The sequence below is a fragment of the Halichoerus grypus genome, chromosome 7, assembly GCF_964656455.1.
Source record: "Halichoerus grypus chromosome 7, mHalGry1.hap1.1, whole genome shotgun sequence".
In the NCBI taxonomy this organism is placed as follows: domain Eukaryota; kingdom Metazoa; phylum Chordata; class Mammalia; order Carnivora; family Phocidae; genus Halichoerus; species Halichoerus grypus.
The window spans coordinates 135,644,166-135,667,368 of NC_135718.1; the positions used below are offsets into that span (position 1 = coordinate 135,644,166).

Consider the following 23,203-nt stretch of genomic DNA (forward strand, 5'->3'; position numbering starts at 1 on the left):
ATAGATTATTCAATACATGGTGCTGGGATAATTGATTATCCACATGGAAAAAACCTCCCATAAATTTAGATTCTAACTTCACATTATCTACAAAGCTATGGGTTAAAGACATAAATGTTAATGCCTTGATTAAAAAAAATTAATGGAGAATATTTTTATAATCTTGGGTTAGGGAAAGATCCTTAAAGAAAAACTGGAAGTATAAACCTTGAGGGAAAATATTAGTAAATTTTACTGTTAAAATTAGTCACTTCTGTACAGATTGCATAAGGATATATACTTATATATAAAATTTATATAATGTTTAAATACATGCAAACCTATGTACAATGATTTATAGTTACACATAAAGAAAATATAAAGATATGCAGGTAGATGATAAACCCCAAATCTGGATAGAGATTTTCTATAGAGATAGGGATGGAGTATAGGGTCTCAATTGTCTGTGCAGTGTTCTGTTTTTACTAAGTCAAGTATGATGAAATGTTAAAATTTACCAGAAAAAGTGATGGATCCGTGAGTCTTTCTTTGACATATTATTACTTCTAATCTCTATGCTTGAAAGAGTTAATAATAAAAAAAAATTTAGAGAAGAAAATGAAAAGTAAAATAACAAGAGAGAAAGTGAAAACAGAAAAATGGTGGGGAGGTGTAGTGGGGAGAGGGAGGGGTAACTATGAGATGAGTTCAAACTAACAGGATGAGGGCTTTCGGATGTAGAACATGAAAGACATTGAGAAGATTGGATGGTGTTACATGAAATTACAAATTTCATGGATCAAGTGAAAAATAACTGTATATATATATATATATATATATATATATATATATATATTTTTAAAGATTTTATTTATTTGACAGAGAGAGACACAGCGAGAGAGGGAACACAAGCAGGGGAAGTGGGAGAGGGAGAAGCAGGCTTCCCGCCGAGCAGGGAGCCCGATGCGGGGCTCGATCCCAGGACCCTAGGATCATGACCTGAGCCGAAGGCAGACGCTTAACGACTGAGCCACCCAGGTGCCCCAAAATAACTGTATATTAAATATGAAGTAAAAAAAAGATGCTAGTGATTCCTTTTGACATTTAAGTGAAGCACGTTAAGGAAACATTCAAAGCTAATGTCACTTTATTTAACAACTAATGAAATTATTCTATTCATCTATTCATCTATTTAAGGTTGAGACTATAAATGAATTAAGTACTAGGGACAAATTATGAATTTAGGACCTAAACTAAAATTCACATATTATGAATTTAGGACCTAAACAGAAATGCTAATATGTAGTAAACCTTTGATCCTCAGTCAGAACAGAGCATCTAGACATTCGGTGGTGTTAGGAACAGAGGGCTAGATGATGAGGAAGACCGTGAGACTGGCAGCAATTTGTCGAGTCTCTTGTTGGGAGTCTCTCAAAAGTCATCTAAATTCTAACCTTCTTGTATTACCAATTATGGAATTGTGGCACAGAGAAGTTACACAATTTGCTCAAGCCCACAATAGCTAATTAGCGGCACAGTTAGGACTATGAACCTGTGATTTTTATCCCAGTAATTTTAGTTTAAGCAATTATGCCTCACATTCCTAAACTTTTGGGGGTTAACTGATTACAAAGTGTGCATTAATTTTGACCATGAAAAGTTTTATTTTCTGTCTTTTTAAGATTTATTTAAGTAGAATTTTTAAAAGGTGACCTTTCTTAAATATAGATTGTTTATCTGAGGATTTCTATCTTTTTGTGGGAAAGGGAAATTTTGTACATTTGCTTTCTTCTTTAAATGTGCCAGAATAGGGGTGCCTGGGTAGCTCAGTCCATTAAACATCTGACTCTTGGTTTCGACTCAGGTCATGATCTCAGGGTCCTGGAATTGAGCCCCACGTCAGGCTCTGTGCTCAGAAGGAGTTTGCTTAGGATTCTTTCTCTCCCTCTCTCTCTGCCCCTCCCGCTCGTGCTCACTCTCCCTATTTCAAATAAATAAATAAATCCTAAAAACAATAAATGTGCCAGGATCCATAAATGGACATTATGACTATATTTATGAAAAAAAAAAAGGAAAATTGATTAAGTTGATCAAATTGAATATTTCAAAATATGCCTATCAGCCACTAGGTGTCACCATAACCCACTATAATTAAAAGCCGGTATGATAATTTTGTAGGAAAAGTCAATAGCAACATTTTTGCTGAAGCACAAAGTGGTATTTTTATAGAGCTAGATACATAGCTTTATTTTTCTCACCCCTGGGATTCTATATCTAAGCTCTAGGTGGAAAGATTAATTAGGAATAGATTTCACATAGTTATTTTCATAGTCCATAAACTAGGCATAATTGTAATACTTTTTGATGTATTTGATGACGAAACAGTGTATTTTGTTGATGTTAAATAATGACAACGTTCGTCACATCTTGGAATCCACTTGTGCACATGGTATTCACGAGAGAGGGAAGGTTGCTGGAAGATCCAAGATCCGCCCAGGCAGTCTGTTGCAGGGCAGAGGGGAGCAGGGGATGCGGAGGAGGAGGTAGGTCACCCGGGATGGCTTTGTGGGACCTGTGATTCCGTGCTTGAAGGGTGTGGTTCTTGGGCCTGGCTGACTGCAGGCCAGCTGGGCATCTATTTTCTCCTGCACTAGTTTGCAATACTACACTTTCATCTGTGTGAATGTTTGTTTGCCTCAGGGAAAATATTCATGTACTCATGGTTGAAAATGAAGGCGTTAAGACATTTTCAGAATGGGTCTGTCCACATCCACCATTGACTTCTTTGGTTTTTTTAGTCATTTGTTTCAGAAAAGAAAAGTAACAGAAAAAGACATTTTGGGCTCTCTTCATCTCTGTACTCTGCGGTGGATACTTGTTATTCTATGGATTTCTCAGCATCCGAACCCCTTGAAGAATCCCTTACCTTATAAGATAGAGCCCATCTCCCACTTTGTAAAGACAAATTAAAAATGTTCCAGACTCCCTTGTAGCCAGGACACGGGTACGTGTCTTAACCCTGCCAAACAGATGTCTCTGTGCCAAAATGTGAATCAGAAGTCAGTCCTACGGCCGGGGAACCTGCAGAATCCTTCCAGTGAGAGCGGTGAGGGTGGTAGCTACGGTCTGCTCCCAGGGGCGCACGTGTTGTGGTGCCCGTAGCGCCTGGTGTTTGGGGTGTTGGCATCACAAGCACCTGCCTGTGTGTGTGCCCAGAGGTTGAGGGGTGGTGAGGGCCAATCTGTGAGACAGTTTTGCAGCAGGATTTGGATCGGGGTTTCCAAACTCTGGGCCTACTAGAGATTATAAGAGCTGCCGATAGCCTTCTAATACATATATTCCTTTATGATTCATTAGGTTTTTGTTTTGACTTATTTTTGCTTACAACAAAGAATTCTGACTCATGTACTTCTAGTTTCCAAGGTAGAAAAACACTGATGCTTACATTGTGATAAATTAAGGCCTATCACCCTTTCTTACCAGATTATCATAGATGTCCTCTTTGCTGCCAACAATGAGCAGGATAAAATGGTGGTAGCTGTAGTGGCGTGTGTGTGTGTGTGTGTGTGATGTGTGGTGTGTGTGTGTGTGATGTGTGGTGTGTGTGATGTGTGTATGTGTGTGTGATGTGTGGTGTGTGTGTGTGTGTATGTGTGGTGTGTGTATGTGTGGTGTGTGATGTGTGTATGTGTGGTGTGTGTGTATGTGATGTGTGGTGTGTGTGTATGTGTGGTGTGTGTGTGTGATGTGTGTGTGTGATGTGTGATTGTGTGTGTGTATGTGTGGTGTGTGTGTGTGATGTGTGTGTGTGTGATGTGTGATTGTGTGTGTGATGTGGTATGTGTGTGTGTATGTGTGATGTGTGTGTGTGGTGTGTGTGTGTAATGTGTGATGTGTGTGTATGTGTGGTGTGTGTGTATGTGTGATGTGTGGTGTGTGTGTGTGATGTGTGTGTGTGATGTGTGGTGTGTGTGTATGTGTGATGTGTGTGTGTGATGTGTGGTGTGTGTGTATGTGTGATGTGTGTGTGTGATGTGTGGTGTGTGTGTGTATGTGTGATGTGTGTGTGATGTGTGTGTGTGATGTGTGGTGTGTGTGTATGTGTGATGTGTGTGTGTGATGTGTGGTGTGTGTGTATGTGTGATGTGTGTGTGTGTGTGATGTGTGGTGTGTGTGTGTATGTGTGATGTGTGTGTGATGTGTGTGTGTGATGTGTGTGTATGTGTGATGTGTGTGTATAATGTGTGATGTGTGTGTATGTGTGATGTGTGTGTGTGTGTGATGTGTGGTGTGTGTGTGTATGTGTGATGTGTGTGTGATGTGTGTGTGTGATGTGTGGTGTGTGTGTGTATGTGTGATGTGTGTGTGTGTGATGTGTGGTGTGTGTGTATGTGTGATGTGTGTGTGTGATGTGTGTGTGTATGTGTGGTGTATGTGTGATATGTATGTGTGTGTGTGTGATGTGTGGTGTGTGTGTGTATGTGTGTGATGTGTGGTGTGTGGTGTGTGTGTGTGTATAATGTGTGATGTGTGTGTATGTGTGATGTGTGTGTGTGTGTATGTGTGATGTGTGTGTGTGTGATGTGTGGTGTGTGTGTGTATGTGTGATGTGTGTGTGTGTGATGTGTGGTGTGTGTGTATGTGTGATGTGTGTGTGTGATGTGTGTGTGTGTGTGTGATGTGTGTGTGTATGTGTGGTGTATGTGTGATATGTATGTGTGTGTGTGTGTGATGCGTGGTGTGTGTGTGTATGTGTGTGATGTGTGGTGTGTGGTGTGTGTGTGTGTGTGTGGTATGTGGGTGTGTGTGGTGTGTGGTGTGTGTGTGTGTGATGTGTGTGTGATGTGTGTTTGTGATGTGTGTGTATATGTGTGATGTGTGGTGTGTGTGTGTGTGGTGTGGTGTGTGATGTGTGTGTGTGTGGTGTGTGTGTGTGTGATGTGTGTGTGATGTGTGGTGTGTATGTGTGTGTGTGTGTGTGTGGTGTGTATTGTGTGTGTATGTGTGATGTGTGTGTGTGTGTGTGTGTGTATTTGACAACAGGGAGAGAGTTCCTCCATTAGAGGCTAAGGATCCAGGTCCTGCCCTGGTATTTGTTTAAGTTCTGTATCTTTTCTTCATCTTTAAGTTAGGGTACCGGTATCCAGGGGAATGTCACAGCTTTTATGCAGAAAAATGGAGAACACAAATATGGAGGAGCAAAAGGCATCAGATAAGCAGGATTTAAGTCCCAAAAGCTAGTAGATCTGTGGTAGACCTATTTATCAAAAGCATCTGTTGGGGCGCCTGGGTGGCTCAGTCATTAAGCATCTGCCTTCGGCTCAGGTCATGATCCCAGGGTCCTGGGATCGAGCCCCGCATCGGGCTCCCTGCTCGGCAGGAAGCCTGCTTCTCCCTCCCCCACTCCCCCTGCTTGTGTTCCCTCTCTCGCTGTGTCCCTCTCTGTCAAATAAATAAATAAAATCTTTAAAAAAAAAATCTGTGCCTTAGACCTCCAAATTAAAGTGTCTTATTCCATATATTTTTTACTACTATTTACATACTCATTGCCTTATTACTGGAAGTCTAGATGTTTTCCAGAGCATACCGGTTATGAGCATTGGGGTCTGATAGACCTGAGTTGAAATCTTAGCATTGGCAATTATTTGCTAGGTGATCTCAGGCATGAGTTACTTAAACTTATGTGAAAATTGATTTTTAATTACATAAGTAATACACAAAATGATTCTCTTTATGAAAAGCCAACAATTAGAAATAAGGTTAAATAAAATTCTCTGACATGCCTTCAGTGCCCCAATGCCTGGCCTTCCCCCCCCAGGCAAACATCATCACCCTTTTCATCACTTATAAAATAGGTGTGATAAAACCTATTGGACAGGCTTGTGATGAAGCCTCCTCATGCAGATAACTGACTTAAAATGCTACTTGCTTAGATGAACTTTACCTGATCTTCTAACCCAGGTCAGATTTCCCTGGCTGTCTTCCCACAACACTCTCTCCTTCTTTATAACAGTTTCATAGCTGTAATTTATCTTCTAAATTACAGTAGAAGATTTACCTAGCATGTCAGGGATTTGGTCTATACAAGATGGATGATATATCCAGAGTTTAGATAACCTTAATTCCAAAGAAATAGAGCAAAAAAGATGTCTTGGTATATGTTTCATGCCAAATGTGTATTTTATATTTGTGTAGAAATATACATATTTGCATTCTTGTTGCTCTCAACAGTTGAGTGAATACAGACTTCAATCCATTAATTCATGTATTCAAGAAATTAAAATTTCTCATCTCTTCTAACTTAATTTCAAAATCTCTGGTTGTTCCGGAATTTCCATAAAATTGTGGTATCAGAGTAGCAAGTGTTAAAAGATAAACTGAGGCACATTAAAATTTTTAAGAGTTTATTTGAGCAAAAACTGATTCGAATCAGGTGTCTAATCTATCAGAAAGGAGCTCCAAGGAGTTGTACAAAATGAAAGACTTTTATAGGCAGAAGGGAGCAGGAATGAGGAAGTTGTACTAGGCAAAACGTGGGTTGCTTATTGCAAGGTTACTTTCCTTTAGGGATAGGCAGGAGTCTATCAGGCAGATTACCTAACTAGTGCTGATCAGGTGGTTTAAGATTCCATTTCTGGGAGAGCTGAAATTGTGTCTTGATTTGGTGACAGGGGTCTTAGCATAAGTGACTCCCTTTTGGGTTTATTATCTGTGTCTAGCAGAAGAGACCACCTGGTCCTAAGTTGTCATCCTCTGCCCATCTTGGTGTCCTTCCATACTGCCCTCTGGTCCTTGGTGGTTGAACCACACTGATGGTCTAGTCATCCTTGGTCCTGCCTCGTCCTCAGTTGTTGGTTCAGATGAGTAACTGCTAAATTCTTCTCATTTCTGGCTATAAGCCCTTTTGAGTCCAACTCGCCAGCTATTTCTGTGTTCCTCTGATTCAAAGACAGGGGCATTCTAAAGCTTCCTGACCCAGCTGCCTAGAGACCCCATAACTGAAAGCAGTTAAAGTGGTAAAAAGTATGCTTCATTATGCATCAGCATTTAGAGACACAGTCTAAGTTGGAATTCCAAGTACTTACTAAAATACTATTGTTCAGCCTTAAGTACTTTTTAAAAAAAGAGTTGGAAATAATGGCAGTTCATTGTCATTTTATAAATTTTTTTTGGAAACATTTTTATTAGTTGTTAGGTCAAGAACAGTTGGCTAGCACATTTTCATATCAGAACTTTATAGACTTGAGGAACTAGTGGTCAATGCCTGTCTCAATGTTGTCAAGTGATCTGAATGTTTTTGAAATTACCAAAGTAGAAACGCATGTTAAAAAGATAAAGGAAAAAAGAACAAAAAAAGAAGTACATTGTAATCGAACACGTCATACATCTCTACATCTTGCTAAGGATGATGACTCTTACGTATGGAGTTAGATGTCACTAAAAAGCATAGGCTGTGATTAAAAATAGTTGCTGTGGTCAGACATGTGAGACCACAAAGCGGAAGAAGTCTATTCTTGAGCCACATGTATTTTTTAGAAACATCCTAGTGCCCATTTATTTACAGCAACAGGCTTGGCCATTCACTAGTAACCAAGGCAGGAAGAAGTGATCTGATACTAATGCAAAATTTTAGCTATTTCAAGTTGAATGAATATAATGAAAATTGAAATAGTTATTAGATAGTTATGTTTATTTATAAAGCAATACTTAAATTTTATATACAACTTCATCATTTGCATAGCACTTCAATATATGTTATCTCATATGTTTTTTGTATTACCTTGAGGAAGAAAGGGTAATTATTTTTATTATCCCTATGTTACAAATGAGGAAATGAAGTCAGAGAGGTGAAATGACTTGTCCTAGTTCACATAACTAATTAATGGTGAAGCCTAGACTCAATCTAGTCTTCAAAGACCGGAGTCTCAGTATAAAGTTAAAAACCATCCAAAAACATTATCCATGTCCATTTCTTTGCTTATGGTCTACATATTATTGAGGTGAAATTTATCTCAAGAATCTGTTGGTAGCAGATGATTTAATATTTCATAGGATACCACAATTGTAAAGCTAGAAATATCCAAGAGATCCAATCTGGCCATTTCATTTTATTTTGTGTTATAATGAAAGATCTTTCCTGTTAATCCATCAAACCAAATTTTAACTGTTCATATATGTAAAAAATACTAAATAAACATAGTTTGTAGCAAGTTTGGTCATATGATGATAAATACTTTTTTAATGTACAAGAAAATCAGAATACCACATATTGGAACAATCATCATAATCTCTTAAGAAAGGATATAACCTAAAGCAGTTCATCCAAAATCTGCTTACATTATAGGGTTTAAATTTTACTGTTCTTGGGTTGTCTTTAGTCTATTTAATATATATTTTCTAGATAGACATCAACAACAGAATATAATTTATTTTGGAAAATGGTTGAAAACTTGAGTCTAAAATTTTCCTACAGCTTTGATATAATGTAAATTATCTATCTTTCCATCTATATATGAGTGAAACTTAAAGGTCAATGCTTTGTAATGTATTTTATAAAAATTCCATATAACTCCTATTTTAAAATATTCTGAATATTTAAATACAATTTCATAATGAAATAAAATGTGTTATGTAACTACAATGTTATTAGCAACAATTGTGTTGTACACTTTGGGGACTAGAGAAAGGTAAGATATTACTTATATATTATAACTATGATAACATTCAGACATGCTATACCAAACACCCCAATTTTTTGTTGCAGTAGGACTGGAAATGGGCTTTGAATGATAGATTTGGCTTTGCAGAAGAGAAGTATAGCATTCTAAAAATGAGGAACATCAAAAAAAAATCACATGGGACTCAGAAGCAGAGAGTAGAATGGTGTTTACCTGGGGCTAACTATCAAGAGAGATTGAAATAGCAGTCAACAAACAGAAATCCAGAAAGATAGGGAGCTAGTGGAGATCCATTAGTAGATCTAGTTAGTGGAGAGCTAGTATCAGGGCTGGGGTAATAAATAAATAAATAAATAAATAAATAAATAAATAGTAAGTCGAGTCAGTTATGAGGTACTGTGATCAGAAGGAAAGATGAAACGTACTCATGTCAGAGTGGATATAAGCAGCAAGACTCGTTCAACTAAATAACTACTATCATGCATAAATGAAGAGGACTTCTGACTCCTGGTCCCCATCCTCCAGTAAGGAAAGCCTCCTTACTAGATTGGTTCTGGGACCTGTGAGAGATGGATTTCTGTGCAGGATCTCACATACAGAACCTTTTCTTCAGGTGCAAGACTGAATGAGAGAACCTCTTACTGTATCTTCTAACTCCAAGAATGTATGTACAATATTAAAATTTTCTTGGCATTTGTATTGAAAGCTTAAAGCTTTTTAACACATGAAATAATTAAGCAACCACCAGTCTTGGTTACTTCTTTTTATTCTGTGACTAAGTGGTCTTATTAATAAAAAGTGTTAAGTGGGTGGGAGTAAAATAGAGTGTTTGAGAAGGAAAGAATGGTAGTTAATACTCTTCAAAAGCCAATCACCATCCTTGGGTTTTAAACAAACTTGAGGGAAAATATGCCTCATCTAGTGTCCTTTCTTTTTCCAAGGGTTTCCTAAGGGCTGATGCTTTGTCACTTCTTCAATAACCACAGAAAGAAGGAAAAGAGTCATACTGTTTGTGGTTAGGTCATTTAGTGACAAGGTTATGGGGTGATGTGGTGATGATTGTAAGGCCATGTCCCATAGCTGCCCTGATGTCATTTTCTTTTCATCTGAGTTATACCGTGAAGTTTTCGGAAAATGCTGTCTGGCCATCAGAGGCCACTGGATTAGTCACACACATTTCTCCCTTTTAGATTATTTTAAAAGAAGATTAGATTATAATAATGAAAATGTAGAAAAGAATAAAACAATAGGAGTGCCCTGGTCTGAAATCCCAGAGAGCTGAGTTCTAATCCCTTTTGCTTTGCGTAAACTGGGTGAGTTTGAGCAAGTCCCTGCATCTCTCCTAAGACTCTGGTTCCCTAGGTGGGTTTGGATGGATCATCTCTAAAAGTTCCTCTCAGCTCTGCTATTTGGAGTCTGTCACCTGTTACGGACAAGGAGGGCTTTCCTTTAACATTGATGACAACAATGTCCTCAGGGGTTTGTGTCATTCCCTCAATGCAGGACTGAGACACCTCTACCTCAGTAAGCTCTGTATGATAAACAAGTCATAAAAGTCCTTCCAAATACTACTAGTTACTAATGACAGTATCAGGTATTTGTATAACATTTTATGTTTTTCACATCCATGTCCAAAACAGTCTTATTTAATAGGCATAATAAACACATTAAATAAATAAAAGCAAATGAAACCAGTTCCATTATATAAAAGGTATTGAAGTTCATCTGCTGCCTCAGGGGACATCAATGTACTTTGCTGTAACTTTGATGAAGAAAAGACTATTTCATTATACTCTTTACCCATTTTCTGTTTGAATGTAGCATATCAGATTAGCAAAGAGAATTGTTAAAGGCAGTGGGCTTTTAGAGATATTTGAGTAATGTAATTTTCTTAGTAATTTGAAAAGATGTCCAGGAAGATTTTTATTTTGCTTAGGTCCTCAGGACACCAGGCCCTCCTCCTGGGCCATCCTGTTCACACCCCAAAGAAGCTGCAGTCCTGCGACATCACCGCAGGAGCAAAAGGTCCAGGCTGATCCATCCTATTCCTTAGCCATCAGCACAAAACCCTGGACTGGTTTCTTCTGACTTGTGTGACTGTAATCTCTAGTCAACCAGCTAGACGATCAAGTCAAGCACTCAGCATAGTTTATCATGGATTGGGCAGGGAAGCTTGAACACTGGAAAATAAGATAAAGGAGAAGGATTTAGCAAGTTGTAGTGCCAAGAATCTCCCATATTTCTGTGCCTCTGGCGTCAGGCTGAATAGCTTCAAATCTTGCCTTCCTGCTTGGTAGTGGTGTGAACTTATACAAATGATCTAACCTCACTGAGCCCCAGTTAACCCATCTGGATAATTTTGAAAATAAAGGAATGTATCTTAACCAGTTGTGGGTGAGGATTAAACAAGAAAGCATAAGCAAAGTATTTAATATAGTGCCTGGCATATGGGAATGGCAGCCGGACTGGCCACTCAGTTATAATTCCCTTGTGGCTCCCATGTAGTGACCAGAGACTTTTAATTAAAAAGTTATGAATTATATAGGCACCTGCATGGCTCAATCAGTTAAGCATCTGACTCTTGGTTTCTACTCAGGTCATGATCTCAGGGTCGTGAGATTGAGCCCTCAGTTGGGCTCCGCACTGAGGGTGGAGCCTGCTTAAGATTCTCTCTCCCTCCCCCCTGCACCTCACTTGCGAGGGCTCTCTCTTAAAAAAAAAAAAGTTATGAGTTATGTTAAGTCTTAGGATTTTGGGGGGAATAGCATTTATCCCTTTGAAAAACAATAATTCTAAAGTACGGAGATAAATCATAGGTAATAGATCATATCTTTGAACCGATAGGTGGTCCTCACTCTGCCACTAAATCAGTGCCCTTGGAGAAGTTATTTTGCTTTTCTAAAGTTTTATAAAGTGAGATCTAAATGATCTCCGATACGTCTAGATCTAATAGTCTGTGACTCTCATGAATGTGTGTGTATATATATAATCTATACATACTTATTATTTATATTTATGTTATATACAAAATTATCTAAAAATACAAATCTTTTTTTTTTTTTTTTCATGGAAATTCCTCTTTAAAGCCTTACCATCACATGTTGGGGTTTTCCCCTTGGATAAACAAATGTTTTGAGCACACCCTCAAAGTCATCCTAAAAGAAGGGAAGCTCCTCTGAGCCCTAATGAATGTATGCTTTGACAGATATGAGGAAGTATTCTTTAGTGTAGTAGTTACTTTGCTTAAGGAACTTGTCACCCCAGAGACTATAGTTTAAAGTGTAAAGTATGTCAAATCCAGCTACCATTTATTGCGGACTTTCCACATGCTAGGCACTGAGCTGCAAGATTTCCTGACAGTACTTCATTACACACACACACACACACACACACACACCCATAGGTATTGTTCTCATTTTATAGTTGGGAATCCTGAAGCTCAGGGATGTTAAGCAACTTGTCCAAGGTCACATTCAGGCTTGGGTCTGTCTGACAACTCCACTGATGCCCTTAGCCTCCAGATTGTCTCCACAAAATGGTTTAAATATATAATAATTAGGAAGCCAAACAAAATGTACTGGGGGAATAAAAAAACTGCTAACTTTCTGAGTTTGACATAAATCAGGATAATCTCTTTTTCTCCAGCATATCTCTCAATGCCTTTGTCAGACCTTAGGTCAGATAAACCACGACATGCTTCCATGAGGGGAGGACTGTGTGTATTTACTGCTGTAGCCCCCACACTCAGCACAGTGCTGGAACACGGTCAATATGTGTTGAATGACTAACATTCAAGATGCTAATTTATTCAGTAAACATTTATTGTATACCTATCATGAACAAGGAATTCTAAGACATGTTCCTTACCTTCTGGAAGGTAAGGAAAGAGAAAGGGAAAGGGGGATAAGACCTGTATTTTAGTACTAAATGAAGTAGCATATTTTCCTCCAAGATGATTATTGCTCCATTCAATCTTAAAATGCAAGCTGGGCAATAATCAAATTATCTTTAACAATCTTTGATATTGCTTGACTTTTTTTTTTAAATGGGCTTTTACCTAATTTCTCAGCTCAAGAAGATATTCTTATGTATCTACTATATAAAAAATTCAATAATTACTTTTTTTGCTAAGTTAACCTTCTCTCTCGTATCTATTCTTGTCAGTATTAGGTAATTCTGTTGCCAATACCATGGTGCAATCTATTTATCTATCATTATCTATATCTATATCTGTATCTGTCTATATAGATAGAAATAGATAGATGATAGATAAATAGATAGATTTCAAGGAATTGCCTCCTGTAATTGTGGGGGCTGGCAAGGCCAAATATGTAGGGCAGGCTTGTAGGCTCGAAGCTAATGCTGCAGTCTTGAGGCAGAATTTCATCTCCCTCAGGGAAATTATGATATTGTTCTTAAGGCCTTTCAACTGATGGAAGATCATTCACATTTTTTTTTAAAGATTTTATTTATTTATTTGACAGAGAGAGACATAGTGAGAGAGGGAACACAAACAGGGGGAGTGGGAGAGGGAGAAGCAGGCTTCCCGCAGAGCAGAGAGCCCGACATGGGGCTTGATCCCAGGAGCCCGGGATCATGACCTGAGCCAAAGGCAGACGCTTAACGACTGAGCCACCCAGGCGCCCCAACCATTCACATTTCTAAGGATAATCTCCTTTACTTAAAGGCAGCTGAATTATAGATGTAAATCATATCTACAAAATATCTTTCACAGCAACACCCAGATTACTATTTGAGCAACTGGGTAACTATAGCATAGCCAAGCGGGCACATAAAACTAATCATCACAATCACTGTTGATAATATGAAGAAAATCACCAAAATAATAGAATAAACAGGTTTTTCATTTTTTGCAAAGTGGAAAGGACTCCTTGGGTGGATTGATATGTTAACCTCTAGATTAAATTTTGGAGATCTGAAATCACCACGAGGAACTGTAGTTCTGTGAAATCAAAAGTAATGCTTTGATGCCAACAACAAGTAAAAATTGTGTCCTTTCAAGGAATATTATGGCAAACACTCCCAGGATACTTCAAAATACACAATGGAGAGGGCGCCTGGGTGGCTCAGTCGTTAAGCGTCTGCCTTCGGCTCAGGTCATGGTCCCGGGGTCCCGGGATCGAGTCCCACATTGGGCTCCCTGCTCGGCGGGAAGCCTGCTTCTCCCTCTCCCACTCCCCCTGCTTGTGTTCCTGCTCTCGCTGTGTCTCTCTCTGTCAAAAAAAAAAAAAAAAAAAAAAATCTTAAAAAAAAAAAATACACAATGGAGAAACACACCATGACTGTTAAGATTTCATTTCCACTTCTACCACTCTACAATCACTCATAGAAGCAAACACATCCTTTTGTAGTAAATGGAGTTAAGGTCTAATTGCTGTAGCTCATCACTTGAAAGTTTCCTGTAAATCAACCAGAAACTTCAACTCTTTTTTCTAATTACCTTTCAGTGTGAGGATGGGTACAGGTTTGTTATCTCAAGTCAAGCCTAGTTCCAAGTCTCGTTTAGTAAAATTTCTATGCATCCATCTCTATGTTTCCGTGAAACTATCTTTTGGCAGTTTACGTGAGAGAGTTCATTCTCAGAAACCACGTGCAAATCACACTTATTTTGGGCCTTTCTTTCCTTCTCAAGTTCTCAGTAAAAATGTCCCTGAAACTTGAATTTCATAGCCTGTGTAATCCAAAAACCATACCAATTTTTTCGTGATTCTGGGGCTGAAGGGGAGTTGGAGATCTTAAATTTCATAGTTTCCAGAGCTTTCTGTTTCTTTAATGATAGGCTTTGCTTATTCTTTAGCCCTCCCCACAGACAAGTGCAGACTCCTCCTTAACTTTATTAGTAACAACAACAAAAAATGTCTTCATTCACACAAAGCACTTATTAGGTAAGTAAGCCGATGTTACTGAGGAAAAAAACAAAATGTGTGTATTTGTATCTGTGGAATTGGGTAAAATGAAGGGGTTTTTTATCATAATAAGTCAACCTCAAATGAAACAATAAATATCCAAAATGCCCTGTGACCTCACCACCCCCTCTCTGGCCCTCTCTCTGTTTCTGGCCCTTCTCTTTCCTTTCTCCTGTTTGTCTCTTCTGCATTTATAGCTATCACTTACTTTGAGGAACTGTTATGACAAATTTGTCCCCTTTCTTACAGGGAACATCTTTCCCTTCCTGTGTTCATTCTGACACCTACGCCCTTACCTTCTAATCTATCCTAAGGAAAATACTGACTTTATCAGATACACTGTAACTATCATGAAGAACAATGAGTTATCAAACACAAAGACTGCCTAATGAACAGGGCAAATATTTATTGTAAGTGATGGAAATAATGCAACCTAAGAGAAGACTTTCATCCAGAAAACATACACTATCCAGGTAAAGAATGCAGCATTTTCTGTTCTATGGAAAGTTGCTCCTGAACCAAAGGAGAAAATTCTTAATCAAAGCAGAAAGTTCTTTCCATTTCTCTTCTCTTTCAGCTACCCTTAAGGGCTGTTTCCTGTTTTTCCTCTTAAATCCTATATTCCCTGCTAATAATATATAATATATATATATAATAATAATATGTATAATATTACATACTGAGTAAAATAATGAACAGAGTATAATAATGAACACTGTTGTTTGAGGCTATTGATAGACTGGATGATATTTTCACTCATTTAGCAAACGTGTATTTGTCAGGACTAATGGGGAACAGAGATGCAAAAGTAAATTAGACATTTTGACTTCAAAGACATTACAGTCCAATGATTATCATTAAATAAATTATGCAAATACATGTTGTCAGTGGTATGATAAACTCGTGTTTTGGATACAGAGGGGTCACAAAAGAGGGTTTGGACAATTTTTTACTGACGATGTTTGGGTGTGGGCAACACACATCACTTTGAAAAACAAATAATTACTATATGCCCTGGAGATGGACAATTCAACAGTGGAACAATGGAAAACTCTTTTCTAAAGAATCAAGATCCTTATTGGTTAAGGATAGGGCAGGTGCAGAGAAAGGTGAGAAATGATAGAAAGGTGAATAAAGATGAGAGAAGAGAAATTTTTCTCAATTTATTCAGTCTATTGTAACACATTCAAATTACTGAGAGCAATTTTCTCAGAAGTATCTAGTGGAATTTTGATGTTTTACAGCTTTGAGCATAATAGCTCACCAAATTTGCACCATCAGGCTGTGAGATAATGGGGAGTATCTAAGTGGTGCTGGATCAGCAATCTGGCTGGTGGCCATTATGTAGAGTCAAGATAAGATAATTTACCTGGTGCTGGTGTGCGGAAAAGTCATTGGCTGTACACATAATAGAGGCTCCACAAGTTATTGTTCAGCGAAATATTCGTAGTGTTATTGGCACTTTCTGTTTCACCTTGAAAAGATTTATAAGCCATAGATTTGTTACTTATGTGTAGTTCTGTACAGGGGAACTACCCTGTTCCAATGCATTTAATCAAAACAGAGAACAGCCTGGCATTGTATTATTGAAATATTCCTAAAATATCATGAATTTGCAATTGTAGGTACCAGCTTTAGTGAGGTAGTCAGCATGGGACAGTTTATAAAACTCTCAGGTCTGAGGCGGGCTCTAGCGCACTATTTGCTTGTGGGTTTTTAACTTTGTGACTTTGTTACATGTGTCACTTAATCTTTTTGCACTGGGGCTTTGGAATCTATGCAGTCAAATGCTCTACCACTGAGCTATACCCCCGGGGCTTTGGAATCTATGAATAGGAAGAGTAAATTAGACAACACTAGATATGACATTTTATGATTCCAGATAATAGGATAAATAGTGTGGGTTTTTGTTTCCCTCCCATAGAGCAGACGAGAGAGTTCTTAGTAGACAGAAAGCCCACTTATATTGCTTTCTTATCTCATGACTTCCTCCCAGACTACTGGAGTGGAATAGACATTTAATAGGTCCTTGTTGACTGAGTAATGATCTTTCTGGATGGTCAGGACCCCTCAGACATTTTTGCAAATATTCTCCATGTCTGGACCCCAGGGTATTAAAGGAAGATGCCCCATTTTGTCAATGATCTTTCTTTCTTTCTTTCTTTCTTTCTTTCTTTCTTTCTTTCTTTCTTTCTTTCTTTCTTTCTTTGTTTCTTTCTTTGTTTCTTTGTTTCTTTCTTTCTTTTTCTTTCTTTTCTTTCTTTCTCTCTTTCTCTCTTTCTCTCTTTCTCTCTTTCTTTCTTTCTTTCTTTCTTTCTTTCTTTCTTTCTTTCTTCCTTCCTTCCTTCCTTCCTTCCTTCCTTCCTTCCTTCCTTCCTTCCTTTCAGATTTTATTTATCTATTTGAGAGAGAGAGAGAAAAAGAGTGAGTGGTTGAGAGGGGCAGAGGGAGAGAATCCCCAAGCAGATGCTCTGCTGAGCGTGGAGCCAGATGGGATGCTGGGATTGATCCCATGACCCATGAGATCATGACCTGAGCTGAACCCAAGAGTCGGATGCTCAACTGACTGAGCCACCCAGGCGTCCCAGTGACATCTCTTTTATGATACATCTAAAAGCATGGATTTAGCTTTTGGGGCATGTGAGTAGTTATTTTAGTCAGGTATTTTCCTGGAATAAATTTGAACTGCTGTAATAGGAAATTTTTTCTGTTATAATTATGTTATAGAGGCTGGGACATGGGTTCATTTTTACAAATGGAAAAGTAAAGTAATTCAGGCCAAGAAGATTCATTTTTGAAAGAGAACCTAGTGGAAATATAACACCATCCCACCTCAGAAACTTGATGAACAAATACCCAGGGATAGAAACAGAAACCACAGGCGACAGAAAAAGGCTCTGAACCATAAAAAGCAGGAAGAATGTGAAAGGAAGGACCTGAATCCTGACCACAGGAGGAGTCACAAAAATCTCCCTTTGGTAGTTTCCACGGAGCTTGTTGGAAAAGGAAATGAGTGGTGGAGAGTCTTCTAATTTCCAATTTTAGTGAAAGAAAAATCTGTCCTTTGCTTATAGCTAACAGAAAAGAGAAAAAAAAAATCAAAACAAGGATGAAGATAAAAGGGGGAAATAACTTTCAGCTAGTATTTTTGTTTGTTTTAATATCTACACTGTCTGGCATGAGGCCACACGTGGGTCACTGAGGATGGTGGATGAGGTAGGAATATAAAGTATAAAAAGGGAGAGTCGTTTTAAAGAAGAAGCTTAATAATTTTGGGGACATGTTCAGAAAACTCTAAGTTAATACCTTTTTAACCGCATCACATCATTGTGCACATCTTTAAAAAAAGATAAAACTTGTCCATATCACTGTGGTAAATGCTTGAAGATATCCATTCTCAAGGGTGCTAGGGCCGCTCTGGGACTTTAACCACCCCATGCCCCACCTGAAGGCCCAAGAACTTAAATATCATTGTTCACCTGACATTTAAATACCATAATAATAAATATATTACAGTGTTAGCTACGTGAAAGGTTATAACAAAGAGAATCCAAAGGCAATGGTGAAACATCTCCCTCAAGTAATAGGGCAGGTAGATATCTCCTACTTCCCAAAGTCATTCAGGGACCCAAGCTACAAGGGTAGCTCTGCCCTCCTCTGAGGCATTGTCATCATCTGCATACTTAAAGCTGGGTGGGTGTGCATCTAAGTCCCAGCTAGCAGGAAGTGGAATAAAGTGTGGAGGTGGCCCGCCCACTGCCTTATGGCCTTGGGTATCAGTGGAACACATCACCTCCACTCACAGCCTCCTTTGAGAAGTGAGCATGGCATATCTGACTGCCCAGGAAGAGAGAAAAGATTCAGCTGAACATCCAATGTTCTCCACCACAATTATAATTTTTCCTTTCCTTTTTTTTTTTAAAAAGACAACAGTTCACAATTACTTTTATAAATGTTTCCTTATTTTTACCCTGCAAGGTTGGGTATATCAATTAAACAACTAGGATTTCTCAAGAATATTTTCAAAGTAAAATATAGTTATAAGCAGTTATTATTGAAAATTTATGCTACATGCTTAGGAGATTAAAAAAAAAAATTAACACACGGACCTTTCCTTCTAGGACCTTCCATAGTAGATAGAAACTCAGAAAAAATACCAGCTTAAGTTAAGAATAGAAGGGACATGAAATAAGTCCCTGTAGAGTTAATTGCCTAGAGAAGCTGGGGGGTGGAAAGCAATATAGGAATTCAGAAGATAACTGCAATATTTATTGTTCCAATAAGGCTTTATTGGAAAGATGTTATAGCTGGATTTTGAGGGAATGGTAAGATTTGGTTGGCAAATAGAGAGAGTGAAGTTATTCTATATGAATTTGGGCTACCCCCAAATCCCCTAACACAATATTCTGGGACTAATATTGAATTTGGCACATTAATAAAGTTTATTAAGGAAATAAAAGTACATGGTAAGAAATTGTAAGGTTTATTAATGAGATATTTTATTATCTTTTTGGGCTGAAATGAAATATCCAGGTAGCTAGAAGACTAGCAGATGGACCATTTGGAGTATGTTGCAAATACAAATGGCTTTTTATAAGGAAAAGATTGGATAAACCAAGTCAACCAGACAATTGCTGCTATTACCAATAGTTACTACAAATAGTGGCATACTAGTAAAAAAAGTTCTAGACTTTGACAAACTTTGCCACAAAGCGCTGACTAATGAGTTAGAAGGAAGCTTGAAGTGCTCTGTGTCTGTAACTTTACATCTCAAGATGGCTCCTGGATAGGAGATAGCACTTCACAAAACTCATCATGTGTCCCCTTTCTGGCTTTCTGGTGTTTCCCGCAATCTGGGTCTAGTTCTCTGTCCTGCTCAGCAGTAGTTTTAATATCTTTTTTTTTTTTTTTTTTTTGCCTCTTTGCATTGACTCTCCAGTTCTGATTCTTAGCCTGTCTTCCAAGTAAGTGCCCTCAATTATTCAAGGGGAGTAGTCTCATCTCCCTGTCAACAGTGACCCACTGGTCAGCTACTCTCTCTGGTAACTCTCCTTACCTCAGATAAATACCTTTTTATCTCTCCTTAGTTCAGTTCCAGAATAAGCAATCCTCTTGCTGTTTCTTTTCTTTCCTTCTTTTCTGTTCCTTTTCCTTCTTTTGGGAAGTCAAGTGAACTTTCTCCATTTGATGATTCACCGGCCACTTCAGGGTTCTTTGTCAAAAACCTACACGTAGAATCTAATCTTTTGAAAATAAAATTCTGCACTCTTTATTTTTACAGTTGATTACTATTAAGCAAACATCCTTCCATGAAGTAGCAATTTCATAATAGTGGAAATACCTAGGGTGTGAGTCAGCAAATAACCAAGTTGTCATTCTAATGTTATAAAGCTTGAAAGATTCAGTTAGCAGATAGTATTTAGTGTAACTCAGAGACATTGAATATTTTAAAAATATTTTTTAAAATAATGCAGGATACCAAGCAAGATGAAGCAAATTCTCAAAATGGTTAAATGATATAAAATCAATGTTTCATTTCCAAGAGGCTTTTTGATGATGACTAAGAAAATGTATCATCTATATGGATGATGCCATCATCCAAACAAACATTTATTATAATGCTGTAAAAGAAAAAATTGGATTTAAATTAAAAAGTGATTCTGCCACGAGTTGGATAAATCACTGTACCTTGCTGAACCTTGGTTTACTATCTATAATATAGGAATAGTAACAGCTCTTTCTATCTCATAGTGCTGTTCTAGAATCAAAGAAGTGTTATATGTTATAGCTATGAATACTGTGAGGGGTTTTCATCTTCATATTTTGCTTATGCACATACCATCTGCTAGATCAAACTGTAATCATATTGATGGCATAATATGTGCCTGGTTGATCATAGCAGCTACAGCAGTACCTTTATTTGAAGAAGGACCTTAATAAATTTTGTTGTAAACAATGAGAAATATATCCTTTAGTTTTGCCTTATTTCATTGTAATTTATTCTTTTATATAATATGCTAATTTTATAATCTGATACAACTCCTTTTTTGGAAGTAGATGGACTATAAATCTTAAACAAATATATGATGTAGCTGCATCAGAGTTCTCAGATGATTCTAACCAGAGTTTTGGAGGTGGAATAGCCCTTCATATTTGACCTAGTTGAAGCAAGGGGGCCAGATTTTTGGACCCCGCACTGACTAGTCATTGGCTCTAGGCTGCTCCCAAGAGGGGATGTAAACCTGGTGAGGCAGCTTTCTTAGGACAAGGGGAATTCCTGGAGAGAAACTCATCAGTGAGCTGTCAGTAGCCTCAACTCAGCTGCTGGGAGAGACAGCACTACAGTTCCAAAGATGGATTGTGTCCTACAGTCCAGTAGGGCTTATCTATTAAGGTCCATCCCTTGCACCACCCAGATATGATTGCTTCATGTAGTATGTTCAGCTGTATCCATAAACAGCTGCTATAACGTTCTGGAAGGACTCTTCCCTGGGGAGAATTTGTTAGAGGAAAGTCAGTGGGTTGAAGTACTCCACCAACACTATCACTACATTTGGTCTAGAGGCCACAGCTCATCCTCATTATTTTTCTCTTCTATTACCCATTCTAGATTCCTTCCACCCTGGGCCAGCACTTTTGCTGGTATTAGTGGCTTATGCAGTGGGGTGATCCAGATTTTCATTGTTCGGTGGTCTGATTCCCTGGTCACCATGCCCATCCCAGGCTGGGCTGCTGCCCTTGTCCGTGTACTGTTCAAGTGTCAGGAGGTGTCCCATGGGATCATCTGAGTACCCCAAATATTCTTCCTTATCCTTCATCTATAACAGCAGCCCTATTTTTTTCTTAATAATCAAGATCAATTACCTCTGCTAAGATGGTGACTCCTTTCTTTGCTTGGTGGTTTTTGGTACAAGGAGCTCAAGGAAAGCAATAAGTGCCTGTGATTTCAAATTTAATATGACTCTGTTCTGACCCTTGATGGAAGCATTCATCTTCTGGGATCAAAGTCACTGAGAGTGATAGTAAATGTGACCACTCCTTCTCTGACCCTTTGGTTCCCAGGCCCATGTATTCTACATTTTGTGGGCATAGTACCACATAATGGTCATTAATTAAGAGTGTATTCTTTATTCTAGAAGATGACATAACTTCCTTAAAGGATATTATCTCAAGATGATGCCTCAACTGTGCCATCATAAGATGATTCCATTGTTCCACCAGACTGGCCGCATCTGGGTATTATGGCATGTGATATGACTCATGGACCCCATAACCATGTGCCCACTGCTATACCATCTTTGCTGTGAAGTACGTTCCTTGGTTTGATGTGATACAGGATCCTGTACTGGTGAATCAAAAACTGCAGGCAAAAATCTAAGCCCTCCTAGAGTGGGGCTGGCTAAGACCCTCTTGGCAGGAAAGACAAACTTATAACCCAGATGATATATGTTGATTCAAGTAAGATTAATCACTTCTTTCAGGGTGAAAGGAGTCCAATGTGATCAACTTGCCATGAAATGGTTGGTTGGCATCTTTGAGATAGGATACAATATCATTTGCTCAGTATTGGTCTCTTTTTCTTGATGGTTGGACTTTGGCAAGGACAGTGATTAGATCAGCGTTCATGAGTGGGAGTCCATTATTTTGGGCCAGTGCATATCTGTTTCTGCCACCATTGTTATTCTGTTGATGGGCTGGCTGAGGCCAACTGGTACACTTAGTCTGTCTACTTGATTCTTTATGCTTTTTGTGTGGGGAGTAATCTCTGCTGATTGTGACCATGTGGTGCAAAAACCTTCATGCTTTTGAACACTCTGGTAGATCTACCCATATGCATCTCCCCTAGACTTTCTTATTCTCAATTTTCTAATCATTCTCCTTCTAGGCCCTAATCCACTAGCCAAACCATTCTCTACTGTCCATAAGTCAATGTCTATTCTACCTCAGGTCACTTTTCTTTCCACATGAAGTAGATGATCAGGTGCATCGCTCCAAACTCTGCCACTGGGAGGATTTTCCCTCTTTACTCTCTTTTAAGCCCACTCCTTAGAAGAAATGTATTCCAGTAGCAGTTCATCTTTAGCCTGCACTTACATACCATCCCAATACAAACTTGGTGCTTTTCATCCTCCATCATAAGTCGTAAGAGAGCCCTAAACTGCCATAGGGCACATATAAGACCTACTCATGTTTAGCCCTGGATTTACCATTTCCATCTCTCAGTGGATTGCTGTGGGCCCACCTGATTTTATGGTTTGGTGGTTTGATAGAACCCAGCTCCTTATGAGCAGACACTCCAACACTAATAGGCCCAGTCATAAGCCAGGAGCTCTGAGCTGAACTAACTCTTCACACTTGTCCTAATTGAGAAAAAACACCTGGACATTTGTTCCCCACATAGGCCATCCATTGTATAGAAATTGTGCCTCTGTCTGACAGTGTCTGCAACTGGGGAGCGAGTTGGTCTAATTCTGAGGTTAAATTAGCAGACCCATTTGGCTCTCTCCCAAAGCTCTGTTCTCTGACCTGACTATATCAGTAATATCTTGGTCTCCACCTTAATCTTTTTGTTATTCCTCAAATAATCAGAACCTGGGTGGGTTGAAAGGACATTATTCC

At 38.5% G+C, this 23,203-nt stretch overlaps 1 long non-coding RNA gene across 2 annotated transcripts in view; it reads left to right on the forward strand.

Moving 5' to 3' along the window:
* Positions 1 to 2,196: 2,196 nt before the first annotated feature.
* Positions 2,197 to 23,203, forward strand: part of LOC118544378 (uncharacterized) — a 113,640-nt gene continuing 92,633 nt past the window's right edge. For both annotated transcript variants that reach the window (XR_013449516.1, XR_013449515.1), the window contains exon 1: positions 2,197 to 2,522. This is a non-coding gene — a long non-coding RNA (uncharacterized LOC118544378). The remainder of the gene's footprint in view (positions 2,523 to 23,203) is intronic.